Below are 18868 nucleotides of genomic sequence, written 5' to 3' on the forward strand. Positions count from 1 at the left end.
ACAAAAAGCATTGAATTCAATTCTTTCTGATTTTAGAAACTGCATTAAAGAAGGGGTGCACCGGTCCTGGAGATACTGCAATACCAGGTCAATGCGTGGAGTGGACAGAGCAAGCTCTTTTTCCATCTCCCTGTTCTAAAAATCCATTTAATATATGGTCCCCAGATAGGGGACGTATCAGATATTAAACTGATAAGAACAGATTTTTTTTTTTTCGAAAGCCCGAATTCGTGTACAAAACCCGAGTGCGCTTAAAAAAGTGACAAGTGCCACAAAAAAAGTGCACTAGGATGCTGGTGTTCTTGAAACCCTCTCCAAAAGGAGAAGGGTCCCCCAAACCATTCCCCGTCCCTCCGAGCCAAAAGGCCACAGCGAGGAACCGGGACAAAAAGCCACCTCCAGCCGAAGCCAGAGGCGACCCAATCTTACCCCCAGCACCTGCCCGAGTTCTCACCCGAGCAAGGCACTGGGAGCCAAAGACTGTGCTCCCCTCCCGGAAGGGGGGAGCCAACAACGCTCTCCTCCCGAAAGAGGAGAGCCAGGGGGGATCAGGGGGGAGCGGAACCTGATGGCCACACACTCCCCCCCTAGACCTGCCAAAAGAGGAACCCGTAAGGGAACCGCATCCCGACAAAATCCTAGTAGGACGTGACACACGTGAATAAGTGGACACACAGTGACAAAGAAATTAAATAAATAGTGAAGGTTTCACAGTATAATACTGCCCGGACCTTCGACCGGGAATTGAATAATTCCCCATCCTAAGGCCAGAAGGCCCGGAATAAGGGTGTGTGCGAAGAAAGAAAATTTGAAGTGCTTGTGCAAATGTGCCATAAACTCAAGTGGGGTTCCCAATCCCAGTGAGTTAAGGCACCCCAGGGTCACCACTCCTGGGGCACTTCACACTTCGGGCTTTCGATCTTCCCCGGCCCAATGGCGTCGATCCTGGGGGGCCATGCTTTCCACCAGATGACTATATTAGCCACCTGGCGTACTAACAAGCGCCTAAACCCCAGTGTGCATAATGTATCAATCTACTAGGGCGGCCAACATCCAAAACCGCCTTTTCGAAAGATACTACACTTGATCTTAGCCAAAAGGCCGAGAAGCGATAACCAGAATTGGTTTCCGACTACGGTGCCACCCAAGGATTCTGAAAAGTCCATTTGTGGAGATGGCCACCTGGACTCCCGTTAAGAAGACATGCTGTCAACCTCTAGATCCCTCACATGCCTGCACTTTTCGGCTTGCTGCTGCTGCAATCCACGCGTTTTAGATCTGCATAACTCCACCTCTTTTAGCACAGTACCCTCAACCCCCGGCTGTTCCCACCCGCCTCAACACCGTTGGAAGGGAGGAGAACCAATTAAGGCGGGGGGGGGGGTGGAACGAGCAGCCGTCTACCCTTAGCAGGAGGGTTGCTGATTAATTACCTCTCCTGCTGCTGCTGCTGCTGGCTGTCCAGCAGCAGACTGAAGGTGGCTGCTGCTGTGCGCAGGTATATAAAGGCTCAGAGCCTATTATGACACGCGCAGCCAGCGTTCCATTGCCACATTCCGTCTACTGCAGGCGGGATACCTGGATGGCTGAATGTCACTGAGAAGCTCACAGAGACCGCCATAAGCAACAGTTTAAAAGAATGCCACAGACTAATCAACCAAACTTTTTGGGTTGGTTTCTCTTTTATAGTCTGCAGGCATTAAATGAAAGAAGTCAGTGTTCCAGCAGAGGGAGACAACGTTTCAGAAAAGGCATTGTAGCAAACCAAAAAAGAAATTTTAAGCGCAGCAGAGTAACCAGCTCACATACCTGTTAGCTCAGGTGAGTTTAAAAGGCTGCTGTTGATAACAAGGGCATTTGCTAAATAGATGGTGTGTGTGCAACAATATACTGAAAGGTCAATTATATTGTGCAGCTTATCTCACCACCTGTAGTTATTTAGGTGAAAGCTCCAAAATGCTTGCCTAATATGTCTGTTTATCCAAAAGGAAGTATAGAGGGAGAGCTAGATAGATAGCATTGCATTACATTACATTACATGGCAATGCAATGCACAGTTGCTGAAGTTGAACCAAAATGAGCTTGTCATCTGGCTTCTGCAACTTTTAACATGAAAAATCCAATGAGGAGAAGAAAAGCAAAGCCAAAGAGTCCATCCCAAAATCCGACAAACAAGCAAAATGAACAAAAAGCATTGAATTCAATTCTTTCTGATTTTAGAAACTGCATTAAAGAAGGGGTGCACCGGTCCTGGAGATACTGCAATACCAGGTCAATGCGTGGAGTGGACAGAGCAAGCTCTTTTTCCATCTCCCTGTTCTAAAAATCCATTTAATATATGGTCCCCAGATAGGGGACGTATCAGATATTAAACTGATAAGAACAGGTACTACACTTGATCTTAGCCAAAAGGCCGAGAAGCGATAACCAGAATTGGTTTCCGACTACGGTGCCACCCAAGGATTCTGAAAAGTCCATTTGTGGAGATGGCCACCTGGACTCCCGTTAAGAAGACATGCTGTCAACCTCTAGATCCCTCACATGCCTGCACTTTTCGGCTTGCTGCTGCTGCAATCCACGCGTTTTAGATCTGCATAACTCCACCTCTTTTAGCACAGTACCCTCAACCCCCGGCTGTTCCCACCCGCCTCAACACCGTTGGAAGGGAGAAGAACCAATTAAGGCGGGGGGGGGGGGTGGAACGAGCAGCTGTCTACCCTTAGCAGGAGGGTTGCTGATTAATTACCTCTCCTGCTGCTGCTGCTGCTGTCTGTCCAGCAGCAGACTGAAGGTGGCTGCTGCTGTGCGCAGATATATAAAGGCTCAGAGCCTATTATGACACGCGCAGCCAGCGTTCCATTGCCACATTCCGTCTACTGCAGGCGGGATACCTGGATGGCTGAATGTCACTGAGAAGCTCACAGAGACCGCCATAAGCAACAGTTTAAAAGAATGCCACAGACTAATCAACCAAACTTTTTGGGTTGGTTTCTCTTTTATAGTCTGCAGGCATTAAATGAAAGAAGTCAGTGTTCCAGCAGAGGGAGACAACGTTTCAGAAAAGGCATTGTAGCAAACCAAAAAAGAAATTTTAAGCGCAGCAGAGTAACCAGCTCACATACCTGTTAGCTCAGGTGAGTTTAAAAGGCTGCTGTTGATAACAAGGGCATTTGCTAAATAGATGGTGTGTGTGCAACAATATACTGAAAGGTCAATTATATTGTGCAGCTTATCTCACCACCTGTAGTTATTTAGGTGAAAGCTCCAAAATGCTTGCCTAATATGTCTGTTTATCCAAAAGGAAGTATAGAGGGAGAGCTAGATAGATAGCATTGCATTACATTACATTACATGGCAATGCAATGCACAGTTGCTGAAGTTGAACCAAAATGAGCTTGTCATCTGGCTTCTGCAACTTTTAACATGAAAAATCCAATGAGGAGAAGAAAAGCAAAGCCAAAGAGTCCATCCCAAAATCCGACAAACAAGCAAAATGAACAAAAAGCATTGAATTCAATTCTTTCTGATTTTAGAAACTGCATTAAAGAAGGGGTGCACCGGTCCTGGAGATACTGCAATACCAGGTCAATGCGTGGAGTGGACAGAGCAAGCTCTTTTTCCATCTCCCTGTTCTAAAAATCCATTTAATATATGGTCCCCAGATAGGGGACGTATCAGATATTAAACTGATAAGAACAGATACTACACTTGATCTTAGCCAAAAGGCCGAGAAGCGATAACCAGAATTGGTTTCCGACTACGGTGCCACCCAAGGATTCTGAAAAGTCCATTTGTGGAGATGGCCACCTGGACTCCCGTTAAGAAGACATGCTGTCAACCTCTAGATCCCTCACATGCCTGCACTTTTCGGCTTGCTGCTGCTGCAATCCACGCGTTTTAGATCTGCATAACTCCACCTCTTTTAGCACAGTACCCTCAACCCCCGGCTGTTCCCACCCGCCTCAACACCGTTGGAAGGGAGGAGAACCAATTAAGGCGGGGGGGGGGTGGAACGAGCAGCTGTCTACCCTTAGCAGGAGGGTTGCTGATTAATTACCTCTCCTGCTGCTGCTGCTGCTGGCTGTCCAGCAGCAGACTGAAGGTGGCTGCTGCTGTGCGCAGGTATATAAAGGCTCAGAGCCTATTATGACACGCGCAGCCAGCGTTCCATTGCCACATTCCGTCTACTGCAGGCGGGATACCTGGATGGCTGAATGTCACTGAGAAGCTCACAGAGACCGCCATAAGCAACAGTTTAAAAGAATGCCACAGACTAATCAACCAAACTTTTTGGGTTGGTTTCTCTTTTATAGTCTGCAGGCATTAAATGAAAGAAGTCAGTGTTCCAGCAGAGGGAGACAACGTTTCAGAAAAGGCATTGTAGCAAACCAAAAAAGAAATTTTAAGCGCAGCAGAGTAACCAGCTCACATACCTGTTAGCTCAGGTGAGTTTAAAAGGCTGCTGTTGATAACAAGGGCATTTGCTAAATAGATGGTGTGTGTGCAACAATATACTGAAAGGTCAATTATATTGTGCAGCTTATCTCACCACCTGTAGTTATTTAGGTGAAAGCTCCAAAATGCTTGCCTAATATGTCTGTTTATCCAAAAGGAAGTATAGAGGGAGAGCTAGATAGATAGCATTGCATTACATTACATTACATGGCAATGCAATGCACAGTTGCTGAAGTTGAACCAAAATGAGCTTGTCATCTGGCTTCTGCAACTTTTAACATGAAAAATCCAATGAGGAGAAGAAAAGCAAAGCCAAAGAGTCCATCCCAAAATCCGACAAACAAGCAAAATGAACAAAAAGCATTGAATTCAATTCTTTCTGATTTTAGAAACTGCATTAAAGAAGGGGTGCACCGGTCCTGGAGATACTGCAATACCAGGTCAATGCGTGGAGTGGACAGAGCAAGCTCTTTTTCCATCTCCCTGTTCTAAAAATCCATTTAATATATGGTCCCCAGATAGGGGACGTATCAGATATTAAACTGATAAGAACAGATACTACACTTGATCTTAGCCAAAAGGCCGAGAAGCGATAACCAGAATTGGTTTCCGACTACGGTGCCACCCAAGGATTCTGAAAAGTCCATTTGTGGAGATGGCCACCTGGACTCCCGTTAAGAAGACATGCTGTCAACCTCTAGATCCCTCACATGCCTGCACTTTTCGGCTTGCTGCTGCTGCAATCCACGCGTTTTAGATCTGCATAACTCCACCTCTTTTAGCACAGTACCCTCAACCCCCGGCTGTTCCCACCCGCCTCAACACCGTTGGAAGGGAGGAGAACCAATTAAGGCGGGGGGGGGGGTGGAACGAGCAGCTGTCTACCCTTAGCAGGAGGGTTGCTGATTAATTACCTCTCCTGCTGCTGCTGCTGCTGGCTGTCCAGCAGCAGACTGAAGGTGGCTGCTGCTGTGCGCAGGTATATAAAGGCTCAGAGCCTATTTTGACACGCGCAGCCAGCGTTCCATTGCCACATTCCGTCTACTGCAGGCGGGATACCTGGATGGCTGAATGTCACTGAGAAGCTCACAGAGACCGCCATAAGCAACAGTTTAAAAGAATGCCACAGACTAATCAACCAAACTTTTTGGGTTGGTTTCTCTTTTATAGTCTGCAGGCATTAAATGAAAGAAGTCAGTGTTCCAGCAGAGGGAGACAACGTTTCAGAAAAGGCATTGTAGCAAACCAAAAAAGAAATTTTAAGCGCAGCAGAGTAACCAGCTCACATACCTGTTAGCTCAGGTGAGTTTAAAAGGCTGCTGTTGATAACAAGGGCATTTGCTAAATAGATGGTGTGTGTGCAACAATATACTGAAAGGTCAATTATATTGTGCAGCTTATCTCACCACCTGTAGTTATTTAGGTGAAAGCTCCAAAATGCTTGCCTAATATGTCTGTTTATCCAAAAGGAAGTATAGAGGGAGAGCTAGATAGATAGCATTGCATTACATTACATTACATGGCAATGCAATGCACAGTTGCTGAAGTTGAACCAAAATGAGCTTGTCATCTGGCTTCTGCAACTTTTAACATGAAAAATCCAATGAGGAGAAGAAAAGCAAAGCCAAAGAGTCCATCCCAAAATCCGACAAACAAGCAAAATGAACAAAAAGCATTGAATTCAATTCTTTCTGATTTTAGAAACTGCATTAAAGAAGGGGTGCACCGGTCCTGGAGATACTGCAATACCAGGTCAATGCGTGGAGTGGACAGAGCAAGCTCTTTTTCCATCTCCCTGTTCTAAAAATCCATTTAATATATGGTCCCCAGATAGGGGACGTATCAGATATTAAACTGATAAGAACAGATACTACACTTGATCTTAGCCAAAAGGCCGAGAAGCGATAACCAGAATTGGTTTCCGACTACGGTGCCACCCAAGGATTCTGAAAAGTCCATTTGTGGAGATGGCCACCTGGACTCCCGTTAAGAAGACATGCTGTCAACCTCTAGATCCCTCACATGCCTGCACTTTTCGGCTTGCTGCTGCTGCAATCCACGCGTTTTAGATCTGCATAACTCCACCTCTTTTAGCACAGTACCCTCAACCCCCGGCTGTTCCCACCCGCCTCAACACCGTTGGAAGGGAGGAGAACCAATTAAGGCGGGGGGGGGTGGAACGAGCAGCTGTCTACCCTTAGCAGGAGGGTTGCTGATTAATTACCTCTCCTGCTGCTGCTGCTGCTGGCTGTCCAGCAGCAGACTGAAGGTGGCTGCTGCTGTGCGCAGGTATATAAAGGCTCAGAGCCTATTATGACACGCGCAGCCAGCGTTCCATTGCCACATTCCGTCTACTGCAGGCGGGATACCTGGATGGCTGAATGTCACTGAGAAGCTCACAGAGACCGCCATAAGCAACAGTTTAAAAGAAAGCCACAGACTAATCAACCAAACTTTTTGGGTTGGTTTCTCTTTTATAGTCTGCAGGCATTAAATGAAAGAAGTCAGTGTTCCAGCAGAGGGAGACAACGTTTCAGAAAAGGCATTGTAGCAAACCAAAAAAGAAATTTTAAGCGCAGCAGAGTAACCAGCTCACATACCTGTTAGCTCAGGTGAGTTTAAAAGGCTGCTGTTGATAACAAGGGCATTTGCTAAATAGATGGTGTGTGTGCAACAATATACTGAAAGGTCAATTATATTGTGCAGCTTATCTCACCACCTGTAGTTATTTAGGTGAAAGCTCCAAAATGCTTGCCTAATATGTCTGTTTATCCAAAAGGAAGTATAGAGGGAGAGCTAGATAGATAGCATTGCATTACATTACATTACATGGCAATGCAATGCACAGTTGCTGAAGTTGAACCAAAATGAGCTTGTCATCTGGCTTCTGCAACTTTTAACATGAAAAATCCAATGAGGAGAAGAAAAGCAAAGCCAAAGAGTCCATCCCAAAATCCGACAAACAAGCAAAATGAACAAAAAGCATTGAATTCAATTCTTTCTGATTTTAGAAACTGCATTAAAGAAGGGGTGCACCGGTCCTGGAGATACTGCAATACCAGGTCAATGCGTGGAGTGGACAGAGCAAGCTCTTTTTCCATCTCCCTGTTCTAAAAATCCATTTAATATATGGTCCCCAGATAGGGGACGTATCAGATATTAAACTGATAAGAACAGATACTACACTTGATCTTAGCCAAAAGGCCGAGAAGCGATAACCAGAATTGGTTTCCGACTACGGTGCCACCCAAGGATTCTGAAAAGTCCATTTGTGGAGATGGCCACCTGGACTCCCGTTAAGAAGACATGCTGTCAACCTCTAGATCCCTCACATGCCTGCACTTTTCGGCTTGCTGCTGCTGCAATCCACGCGTTTTAGATCTGCATAACTCCACCTCTTTTAGCACAGTACCCTCAACCCCCGGCTGTTCCCACCCGCCTCAACACCGTTGGAAGGGAGGAGAACCAATTAAGGCGGGGGGGGGGTGGAACGAGCAGCTGTCTACCCTTAGCAGGAGGGTTGCTGATTAATTACCTCTCCTGCTGCTGCTGCTGCTGGCTGTCCAGCAGCAGACTGAAAGTGGCTGCTGCTGTGCACAGGTATATAAAGGCTCAGAGCCTATTATGACACGCGCAGCCAGCGTTCCATTGCCACATTCCGTCTACTGCAGGCGGGATACCTGGATGGCTGAATGTCACTGAGAAGCTGACAGAGACCGCCATAAGCAACAGTTTAAAAGAATGCCACAGACTAATCAACCAAACTTTTTGGGTTGGTTTCTCTTTTATAGTCTGCAGGCATTAAATGAAAGAAGTCAGTGTTCCAGCAGAGGGAGACAACGTTTCAGAAAAGGCATTGTAGCAAACCAAAAAAGAAATTTTAAGCGCAGCAGAGTAACCAGCTCACATACCTGTTAGCTCAGGTGAGTTTAAAAGGCTGCTGTTGATAACAAGGGCATTTGCTAAATAGATGGTGTGTGTGCAACAATATACTGAAAGGTCAATTATATTGTGCAGCTTATCTCACCACCTGTAGTTATTTAGGTGAAAGCTCCAAAATGCTTGCCTAATATGTCTGTTTATCCAAAAGGAAGTATAGAGGGAGAGCTAGATAGATAGCATTGCATTACATTACATTACATGGCAATGCAATGCACAGTTGCTGAAGTTGAACCAAAATGAGCTTGTCATCTGGCTTCTGCAACTTTTAACATGAAAAATCCAATGAGGAGAAGAAAAGCAAAGCCAAAGAGTCCATCCCAAAATCCGACAAAAAAGCAAAATGAACAAAAAGCATTGAATTCAATTCTTTCTGATTTTAGAAACTGCATTAAAGAAGGGGTGCACCGGTCCTGGAGATACTGCAATACCAGGTCAATGCGTGGAGTGGACAGAGCAAGCTCTTTTTCCATCTCCCTGTTCTAAAAATCCATTTAATATATGGTCCCCAGATAGGGGACGTATCAGATATTAAACTGATAAGAACAGATTTTTTTTGACTTGGAATGTACCCAAACATAGGTACACCCGTTTATTGGATAAAACTTAATTACAATACATTAGATATGAACATAAAATCATTACATTTTAAAATACATTCGTACATAAATTGATTTCAGTTCAATAAGGCAATAAAATTACATTAAAATACAGACAATGTGTTTAGATTGCTGTGTTCCATTCTTTTACCAGCCATTGTTTTGATAAAATTACATTTCTCTTTTTATCCAATAAATAATACATATACATTTCACTAAAAGCCAACTCTAAAACATCTTTCACAGATAAAACATCGTGTTTAAAAAGAAGGATGTTCCTGGCCTTCCATAGAGCTTCTTTGATGGTACTGATTGTCTTCCATGCGATGATCCTCTTGCTGGCGTTGGGGCACTCCACACGACCAAATAAGACAGTTTCAAAAGTAAGATCCTTAATGTTTGTCATTTTTTGAAGCAAAGGAAATATTGTAGTCCATGTTTGTCGTGCAAAGTGACAAGTCCATAAAACATGTAAAACAGTCTCATCTCCGAGGCATCTTTGTCTTGGACATCTGGCAGTTCTCACGAGTCCTCTTCGGTGTTGGAATGCCCGACATGGAAGACAATCATGCACACAGCTCCAGGCCAGGTCCTTCTGGGAATTAAAAAGATAGGGTTCATTAATAACTTTCCATATGTCAGTACATTTATTATCATTAAAATTCCCAATCTGTACAATTGATTCCTTTTGTTTGAAACCATTTAAAATCATCTTGCTATCTCTTAAGTCTTCTGCACTTTTCCCTTTTAAGTCATACGTGTTTACAATAGTTCCTAAAATCTTATAGCTTTCTGGTGTATTAAGAGCATATGGGGAACTTAAAACTGTTTCAAACCATCCATGACGTTTCATAAAATAACCTGTGTTAAAACGGATAAAATATGACCAATAACTATTTTTCGACAGTGCATTAAAACATAAAACAAAAAATCTTATTAAAACAAAAGCTCTAAAATCGGGGAAATCTTTACCGCCTTTCTCTTTAGGCTTGACCACTAACTCTCTTTTCAATTTCTCCATCTTGGAGCTCCAGAAAAAAGTGAAGCAAGCTTTGATTATTTTCGTAAAGGTATGTGTGGGGGGGGGGAACACCAAACTTAAGTACAATAACAAAGGCACAATTACCATTTTTATAACTAGTACCTTCCCTTCCATTGTTAATTTCCTCAACCTCCACATACATAGTTTTTGATTTACCTTTTGTGCCACAAGATCCCAGCTTTCTTTACCTTTGTTTGTTTCGTTAAAAATCACACCTAGAATCTTTACAGAGTCACATTCAGGAACCGGTACATCATTTAAAATCATATTCCCCACATTTAAAATACAGCTTTTATTAAAATTTACTTTAAAACCAGATCCACCACAGAAGTATTCCACTTGCCGTAGTGTTTTCCGGATAGACAGGGCATCTTTACATGTTATGGCTACATCATCCATATATCCAGTAACTTTTGCTTCTAGCCCTCCCCCACCTGGCAAATGGACGCCTCGGATTTGCTTGTCTCTCCTTAAGACACTGAGTAGGGGTTCAAGGGCACAAATAAATAACAAGGGGGACAGAGGGCAACCTTGTTTTACACCAGAATTTAAAAACACATCACTTGTCTTAAAACCATTTACTAAAACCTTACTAGTGCAACCATGATAAAATGCTTTGAGAGAGCATAAAAAACCTTCTGGTATACCCATTTTAGCTAAAACATTAAAAAGGAATTGGTGTGACACTCTATCAAATGCTTTTTCAAAGTCGAGAGACAGGACCGCCAGCTTATTTCCCCTCGACTTTGTGTCATCTATTACATCTTTGATTAGATTCAAATTTTCCCAAACACTCCTTCCTGGTATGCCACACACTTGGTTTGGGTGGATTATGTTACCTATTACCTTTTTAAGTCTATTTGCACAAATTTTTGCCATTATTTTGTAATCACAATTTAGAAGGGTGATAGGTCTCCAATTTCTTAGTTGCGTTTTGTCTTCCTTTTTGTATATAAGGGAGACCTCACCTTTCTTCCAGGAGTTCGGTAGGGTTTTTGTATTAAAAACCTCACTAAAAACATAAAATAAATCCTCCTGTAAAATATCATAAAAAACCTTATAAAATTCTATGGGTATACCATCAGGCCCCGGTACTTTACCAGACTTAAAGCTTCTTATGGTCTCAGATATCTCATCTTCAGTTAGACTCTGTAATAAAACATCTTGTGAGACAGGGTCTAAAACAGTTGTAATTTCATCCAAAGTACTTTTCATAAAATGGTCATCAACAGATTTTGTGTTAAAAAGCTCGGAATAAAATTCATGCACTTTAGCTAAAATACCCTCTATGTCTTGTTTACCTTCCATTGATTCAATAAAAACACGATTTTTCACCATACATTTAAAAAAATATCGTGAACAGGTTTCATTATTTTCAACATGTTGGACCTTTGCATGGAAAATTAACTCTTTACCTCTCTGTTCCAAGGTATGCTGAATTTCACTTTTTAAGTCACTAATTTGTTTATCTACTTCAATCTCATGGCTCTTCAATTTATATAAGGTCTCCAATCTAGTGTTGAGTTGCCAATAAAATTCTCTTTTCTCTCTAGCTTTCTGGACCCCAACCTTCATAAAAAAATCTCTTATGTTCTTTTTCATCTTTTCCCACCACCTACTTATAGGGATATGGGGGTCTCTTATTCTTTTAAAATGTAAATAAAATTCAGTAAAATCAGATAAAACTTGGGGGTCTTCTAAAAGGGAAATGTTTAACTTCCAGGTACCTTTTCCTTTTTTCTTAAAATCATTACATTTCACATAAAAGGATAAAAGTTTGTGATCAGAAAAAACATTAGATAAAAGCTCACATTTAAAAGGCAATACATTTTTAGAGCAGAAAATAAAATCAATCCTGGAGCTACAATTCACGTTGCTCCAGGTTACCCATTCCTCTGCAGGCAAGTCTTTATTACACTCCTTAAAAACATCTGTTAAATTAAAATCTTGTATGACATTTTTTAACATAAAAGACGTTTTATCATAATTCCTACTTGTGGAGCTTGAGAACCTTTTTTCTCCACCTAAAATGCAGTTAAAATCTCCTGATAAAATAAGAGGGACAGAATCATTAATAAATAAGGGTAACATATTCAACATATCAGCTCTTTCTTGCTTATCTGTGGCTCCATAAAAGTTTAAAAATTGCCATTTAAAACCATCAATAAAAGCTTTTACTAATAAAATTCTACCTGGTAAAACCTCTTGAACAGAGTCAATAAAAACATTCCCTTTAAAAAGAATGGCGACCCCTGCTGACCTGGACCCGTTTGATCCTGACCATACTGAGGGTCCATGTGCCCAATCAGTCTCATATTCTGTATAATTTAAACTGTGTGGGATGCAGCATTCCTGTAAAAAGAAAACTGTAGCTGTTAGAGAGGATAAAAAATCAAAGAGAGCAACTCTTCTGGTCTTAGTTTTCAACCCTCTAGCGTTAAGAGAAAAACCACTAATCCCTGCCATAAGAGAAAAAAAGGAAATTTAGCATTCTTTCAAACTCTTACCTCAGCTGGTTTATATTTCTATTCCAGGAGATGAGGGATCATTGATCGTCAACAGAGAGCCCGTCACGGAGGACTCCTCATCTGTTAGTGTCCCAGACCGTAGACCTCCCAGGATATACTCTTGTTCCATTCTGTCCAACTCTGCTTGGTCGTATTGCCTGCCTCTTTGCTCACGAACCCCCATTTGGACCCCTATCGAGGCACCATCTGGGGGAATCGTATCGAGCACATGCGTCTCAGACGTTGACCACTTATTTTCAGGAGTTTCCAGGATCACTGAGTCAGCCATCTCCATCTCCCCCTCCATTTCTGAAGGGGGTGGGACATTGGCAACCTCCTCACCCTGTAAAGGCACCGTTTGAGGTTTCCCACTTCCATCCGGGGGTTCCGGTGGGGGTACTTCCTTAGGTGCCCTATCCACTCCGTGCAACCTGCGTTTTTTTGGCCAGACTGTTCGCGCCCTTGAGTATTCCCAGGAGGATTCGAAGGTGAGGATTGGCCTGTAGCACCCACCCTCGGTCCCTCCGCAGGGGTTTCTGTTTGTGGGTTACCACGCCGTTCCCTCTTTTGCTTCGAGTTTCCAACAGTACACCATGGCTCACCATCCTCGGTCGGTATTTCCATACTCTCCCCCTCATTCTCCTCCGCGGGCTTGTCCGAACCAGCCGAGGGTTGGTCAGGGGGTGAGGGCTTTTCTGGTTCAGGGGGTGAAGGTCTCTCTGTTTGCCCAGCTTGAGCTCTCTTTGAGGTATTCCTAAAAGGACAATGAGAAAAAGCATGACCTCTGGAAACACAGTTGCTACAAAAAATTCCAGTTGTACAATTTTCAGTTTTATGGTCTTTGCTCCCACAGGCTACACAAGTAATGTCACAGTTAGAATGGCCGTATTTTTTGCATTTCCTACAGAATGCTGGCATCCCATTAAAAAAGAGGTCACCATTCGTGTTTCCAATTCTAAAACGTGCTGGGGGAAGTCTTATACCCCCCGGACTTGAAGGGTCCTTAATACATGTCACCGTAAATTTCCACTTACACGCCCAAACTCCGCACTCATTCATAACTTTTCCATGGCTTACCACTTTGCTGAAATAATTGGATAAAAATGAAATAACATCGCTTTCTTTTGTATAAGGAGAGTAAATTTTAACAATTACAGTTTTTATCACATCTAATTCATGTTCGACAATTTTAACACCTTTAAAGATTGGCTTTCTCTGGTAAATTATATCAGGATCATTCATTTTACGGCAAAAATCTTGGTGGATACCTTTTTCAGTGAATGTGACATCGTATACACCACGCTTCGGGTAGTCTTGGATTGCCAGGATCTCGGATTTCTGGATTGAAAAAAATTTCACAAGAAGATCATCCACAATAAAACGTAAACCTCTGTTATCTTTACCTCCCTCATGGAAGTAAAACCGCACCGTATGCCGTAACCGGGCATAGGTCGGAATTTCACCTGGATCTGAATCCATGGTGAAACAAGGATTTCCGCAACAGGAAAACGGGGATTTCCGCAACCAATAATGGGGGATTTCCGCAACTAAGGAGTCGCTGAACAATCCTAGGACTGTACAGCTGGGATCGCAACCCGTTGCCCAGGGACTAAGCCCACCTCCTTATAGCAGCAAGGGCCTAAGCCCCACTACAAGAGTGGGACCCGAACCCAAGGCCAAGAGGCGGGGTACCCCAGGCACCTTCCAACTACAACCAATGCCAGTAAAACCAACACTAGATCGCAGCCAAAAGGCCGAGAAGCGATAACCAGAATTGGTTTCCGACTACGGTGCCACCCAAGGATTCTGAAAAGTCCTTTTGTGGAGATGGCCACCTGGACTCCCGTTAAGAAGACATGCTGTCAACCTCTAGATCCCTCACATGCCTGCACTTTTCGGCTTGCTGCTGCTGCAATCCACGCGTTTTAGATCTGCATAACTCCACCTCTTTTAGCACAGTACCCTCAACCCCCGGCTGTTCCCACCCGCCTCAACACCGTTGGAAGGGAGGAGAACCAATTAAGGCGGGGGGGGGGTGGAACGAGCAGCTGTCTACCCTTAGCAGGAGGGTTGCTGATTAATTACCTCTCCTGCTGCTGCTGCTGCTGGCTGTCCAGCAGCAGACTGAAGGTGGCTGCTGCTGTGCGCAGGTATATAAAGGCTCAGAGCCTATTATGACACGCGCAGCCAGCGTTCCATTGCCACATTCCGTCTACTGCAGGCGGGATACCTGGATGGCTGAATGTCACTGAGAAGCTCACAGAGACCGCCATAAGCAACAGTTTAAAAGAATGCCACAGACTAATCAACCAAACTTTTTGGGTTGGTTTCTCTTTTATAGTCTGCAGGCATTAAATGAAAGAAGTCAGTGTTCCAGCAGAGGGAGACAACGTTTCAGAAAAGGCATTGTAGCAAACCAAAAAAGAAATTTTAAGCGCAGCAGAGTAACCAGCTCACATACCTGTTAGCTCAGGTGAGTTTAAAAGGCTGCTGTTGATAACAAGGGCATTTGCTAAATAGATGGTGTGTGTGCAACAATATACTGAAAGGTCAATTATATTGTGCAGCTTATCTCACCACCTGTAGTTATTTAGGTGAAAGCTCCAAAATGCTTGCCTAATATGTCTGTTTATCCAAAAGGAAGTATAGAGGGAGAGCTAGATAGATAGCATTGCATTACATTACATTACATGGCAATGCAATGCACAGTTGCTGAAGTTGAACCAAAATGAGCTTGTCATCTGGCTTCTGCAACTTTTAACATGAAAAATCCAATGAGGAGAAGAAAAGCAAAGCCAAAGAGTCCATCCCAAAATCCGACAAACAAGCAAAATGAACAAAAAGCATTGAATTCAATTCTTTCTGATTTTAGAAACTGCATTAAAGAAGGGGTGCACCGGTCCTGGAGATACTGCAATACCAGGTCAATGCGTGGAGTGGACAGAGCAAGCTCTTTTTCCATCTCCCTGTTCTAAAAATCCATTTAATATATGGTCCCCAGATAGGGGACGTATCAGATATTAAACTGATAAGAACAGATACTACACTTGATCTTAGCCAAAAGGCCGAGAAGCGATAACCAGAATTGGTTTCCGACTACGGTGCCACCCAAGGATTCTGAAAAGTCCATTTGTGGAGATGGCCACCTGGACTCCCGTTAAGAAGACATGCTGTCAACCTCTAGATCCCTCACATGCCTGCACTTTTCGGCTTGCTGCTGCTGCAATCCACGCGTTTTAGATCTGCATAACTCCACCTCTTTTAGCACAGTACCCTCAACCCCCGGCTGTTCCCACCCGCCTCAACACCGTTGGAAGGGAGGAGAACCAATTAAGGCGGGGGGGGGGGTGGAACGAGCAGCTGTCTACCCTTAGCAGGAGGGTTGCTGATTAATTACCTCTCCTGCTGCTGCTGCTGCTGGCTGTCCAGCAGCAGACTGAAGGTGGCTGCTGCTGTGCGCAGGTATATAAAGGCTCAGAGCCTATTATGACACGCGCAGCCAGCGTTCCATTGCCACATTCCGTCTACTGCAGGCGGGATACCTGGATGGCTGAATGTCACTGAGAAGCTCACAGAGACCGCCATAAGCAACAGTTTAAAAGAATGCCACAGACTAATCAACCAAACTTTTTGGGTTGGTTTCTCTTTTATAGTCTGCAGGCATTAAATGAAAGAAGTCAGTGTTCCAGCAGAGGGAGACAACGTTTCAGAAAAGGCATTGTAGCAAACCAAAAAAGAAATTTTAAGCGCAGCAGAGTAACCAGCTCACATACCTGTTAGCTCAGGTGAGTTTAAAAGGCTGCTGTTGATAACAAGGGCATTTGCTAAATAGATGGTGTGTGTGCAACAATATACTGAAAGGTCAATTATATTGTGCAGCTTATCTCACCACCTGTAGTTATTTAGGTGAAAGCTCCAAAATGCTTGCCTAATATGTCTGTTTATCCAAAAGGAAGTATAGAGGGAGAGCTAGATAGATAGCATTGCATTACATTACATTACATGGCAATGCAATGCACAGTTGCTGAAGTTGAACCAAAATGAGCTTGTCATCTGGCTTCTGCAACTTTTAACATGAAAAATCCAATGAGGAGAAGAAAAGCAAAGCCAAAGAGTCCATCCCAAAATCCGACAAACAAGCAAAATGAACAAAAAGCATTGAATTCAATTCTTTCTGATTTTAGAAACTGCATTAAAGAAGGGGTGCACCGGTCCTGGAGATACTGCAATACCAGGTCAATGCGTGGAGTGGACAGAGCAAGCTCTTTTTCCATCTCCCTGTTCTAAAAATCCATTTAATATATGGTCCCCAGATAGGGGACGTATCAGATATTAAACTGATAAGAACAGATACTACACTTGATCTTAGCCAAAAGGCCGAGAAGCGATAACCAGAATTGGTTTCCGACTACGGTGCCACCCAAGGATTCTGAAAAGTCCATTTGTGGAGATGGCCACCTGGACTCCCGTTAAGAAGACATGCTGTCAACCTCTAGATCCCTCACATGCCTGCACTTTTCGGCTTGCTGCTACTGCAATCCACGCGTTTTAGATCTGCATAACTCCACCTCTTTTAGCACAGTACCCTCAACCCCCGGCTGTTCCCACCCGCCTCAACACCGTTGGAAGGGAGGAGAACCAATTAAGGCGGGGGGGGGGTGGAACGAGCAGCTGTCTACCCTTAGCAGGAGGGTTGCTGATTAATTACCTCTCCTGCTGCTGCTGCTGCTGGCTGTCCAGCAGCAGACTGAAGGTGGCTGCTGCTGTGCGCAGGTATATAAAGGCTCAGAGCCTATTATGACACGCGCAGCCAGCGTTCCATTGCCACATTCCGTCTACTGCAGGCGGGATACCTGGATGGCTGAATGTCACTGAGAAGCTCACAGAGACCGCCATAAGCAACAGTTTAAAAGAATGCCACAGACTAATCAACCAAACTTTTTGGGTTGGTTTCTCTTTTATAGTCTGCAGGCATTAAATGAAAGAAGTCAGTGTTCCAGCAGAGGGAGACAACGTTTCAGAAAAGGCATTGTAGCAAACCAAAAAAGAAATTTTAAGCGCAGCAGAGTAACCAGCTCACATACCTGTTAGCTCAGGTGAGTTTAAAAGGCTGCTGTTGATAACAAGGGCATTTGCTAAATAGATGGTGTGTGTGCAACAATATACTGAAAGGTCAATTATATTGTGCAGCTTATCTCACCACCTGTAGTTATTTAGGTGAAAGCTCCAAAATGCTTGCCTAATATGTCTGTTTATCCAAAAGGAAGTATAGAGGGAGAGCTAGATAGATAGCATTGCATTACATTACATTACATGGCAATGCAATGCACAGTTGCTGAAGTTGAACCAAAATGAGCTTGTCATCTGGCTTCTGCAACTTTTAACATGAAAAATCCAATGAGGAGAAGAAAAGCAAAGCCAAAGAGTCCATCCCAAAATCCGACAAACAAGCAAAATGAACAAAAAGCATTGAATTCAATTCTTTCTGATTTTAGAAACTGCATTAAAGAAGGGGTGCACCGGTCCTGGAGATACTGCAATACCAGGTCAATGCGTGGAGTGGACAGAGCAAGCTCTTTTTCCATCTCCCTGTTCTAAAAATCCATTTAATATATGGTCCCCAGATAGGGGACGTATCAGATATTAAACTGATAAGAACAGATACTACACTTGATCTTAGCCAAAAGGCCGAGAAGCGATAACCAGAATTGGTTTCCGACTACGGTGCCACCCAAGGATTCTGAAAAGTCCATTTGTGGAGATGGCCACCTGGACTCCCGTTAAGAAGACATGCTGTCAACCTCTAGATCCCTCACATGCCTGCACTTTTCGGCTTGCTGCTGCTGCAATCCACGCGTTTTAGATCTGCATAACTCCACCTCTTTTAGCACAGTACCCTCAACCCCCGGCTGTTCCCACCCGCCTCAACACCGTTGGAAGGGAGGAGAACCAATTAAGGCGGGGGGGGGGGGTGGAACGAGCAGCTGTCTACCCTTAGCAGGAGGGTTGCTGATTAATTACCTCTCCTGCTGCTGCTGCTGCTGGCTGTCCAGCAGCAGACTGAAGGTGGCTGCTGCTGTGCGCAGGTATATAAAGGCTCAGAGCCTATTATGACACGCGCAGCCAGCGTTCCATTGCCACATTCCGTCTACTGCAGGCGGGATACCTGGATGGCTGAATGTCACTGAGAAGCTCACAGAGACCGCCATAAGCAACAGTTTAAAAGAATGCCACAGACTAATCAACCAAACTTTTTGGGTTGGTTTCTCTTTTATAGTCTGCAGGCATTAAATGAAAGAAGTCAGTGTTCCAGCAGAGGGAGACAA

At 43.9% G+C, this 18868-nt stretch overlaps 10 non-coding genes and 1 pseudogene across 10 annotated transcripts; all 11 read right to left on the reverse strand.

Annotated features, from left to right (window-relative positions):
* Positions 1-50: 50 nt before the first annotated feature.
* Positions 51-232, reverse strand: LOC141226294 (U2 spliceosomal RNA). The gene has a single exon (XR_012293506.1). It is a non-coding gene; the product is annotated as a U2 spliceosomal RNA (small nuclear RNA).
* Positions 233-1021: 789 nt separating this feature from the next.
* Positions 1022-1113, reverse strand: LOC141226379 (U2 spliceosomal RNA; annotated as a pseudogene).
* Positions 1114-2234: 1121 nt separating this feature from the next.
* On the reverse strand, positions 2235-2425 carry LOC141226076 (U2 spliceosomal RNA). The gene has a single exon (XR_012293305.1). It is a non-coding gene; the product is annotated as a U2 spliceosomal RNA (small nuclear RNA).
* Positions 2426-3547: 1122 nt separating this feature from the next.
* Positions 3548-3738, reverse strand: LOC141226456 (U2 spliceosomal RNA). The gene has a single exon (XR_012293587.1). It is a non-coding gene; the product is annotated as a U2 spliceosomal RNA (small nuclear RNA).
* A 1120-nt stretch (positions 3739-4858) lies between these two features.
* LOC141226457 (U2 spliceosomal RNA) lies at positions 4859-5049 on the reverse strand. The gene has a single exon (XR_012293588.1). It is a non-coding gene; the product is annotated as a U2 spliceosomal RNA (small nuclear RNA).
* A 1121-nt stretch (positions 5050-6170) lies between these two features.
* On the reverse strand, positions 6171-6361 carry LOC141226458 (U2 spliceosomal RNA). Its single transcript, XR_012293589.1, has one exon. It is a non-coding gene; the product is annotated as a U2 spliceosomal RNA (small nuclear RNA).
* A 1119-nt stretch (positions 6362-7480) lies between these two features.
* On the reverse strand, positions 7481-7671 carry LOC141226459 (U2 spliceosomal RNA). Its single transcript, XR_012293590.1, has one exon. It is a non-coding gene; the product is annotated as a U2 spliceosomal RNA (small nuclear RNA).
* Positions 7672-8791: 1120 nt separating this feature from the next.
* Positions 8792-8978, reverse strand: LOC141226284 (U2 spliceosomal RNA). The gene has a single exon (XR_012293496.1). It is a non-coding gene; the product is annotated as a U2 spliceosomal RNA (small nuclear RNA).
* Positions 8979-15428: 6450 nt separating this feature from the next.
* On the reverse strand, positions 15429-15619 carry LOC141226460 (U2 spliceosomal RNA). Its single transcript, XR_012293591.1, has one exon. It is a non-coding gene; the product is annotated as a U2 spliceosomal RNA (small nuclear RNA).
* Positions 15620-16740: 1121 nt separating this feature from the next.
* LOC141226462 (U2 spliceosomal RNA) lies at positions 16741-16931 on the reverse strand. The gene has a single exon (XR_012293593.1). It is a non-coding gene; the product is annotated as a U2 spliceosomal RNA (small nuclear RNA).
* Positions 16932-18051: 1120 nt separating this feature from the next.
* LOC141226463 (U2 spliceosomal RNA) lies at positions 18052-18242 on the reverse strand. Its single transcript, XR_012293594.1, has one exon. It is a non-coding gene; the product is annotated as a U2 spliceosomal RNA (small nuclear RNA).
* Positions 18243-18868: the final 626 nt, after the last annotated feature.

The sequence above is a fragment of the Phyllobates terribilis genome, unplaced genomic scaffold, assembly GCF_046119375.1.
Source record: "Phyllobates terribilis strain yellow unplaced genomic scaffold, ASM4611937v1 Scaffold_414__1_contigs__length_1644244, whole genome shotgun sequence".
Lineage (NCBI taxonomy): Eukaryota > Metazoa > Chordata > Amphibia > Anura > Dendrobatidae > Phyllobates > Phyllobates terribilis.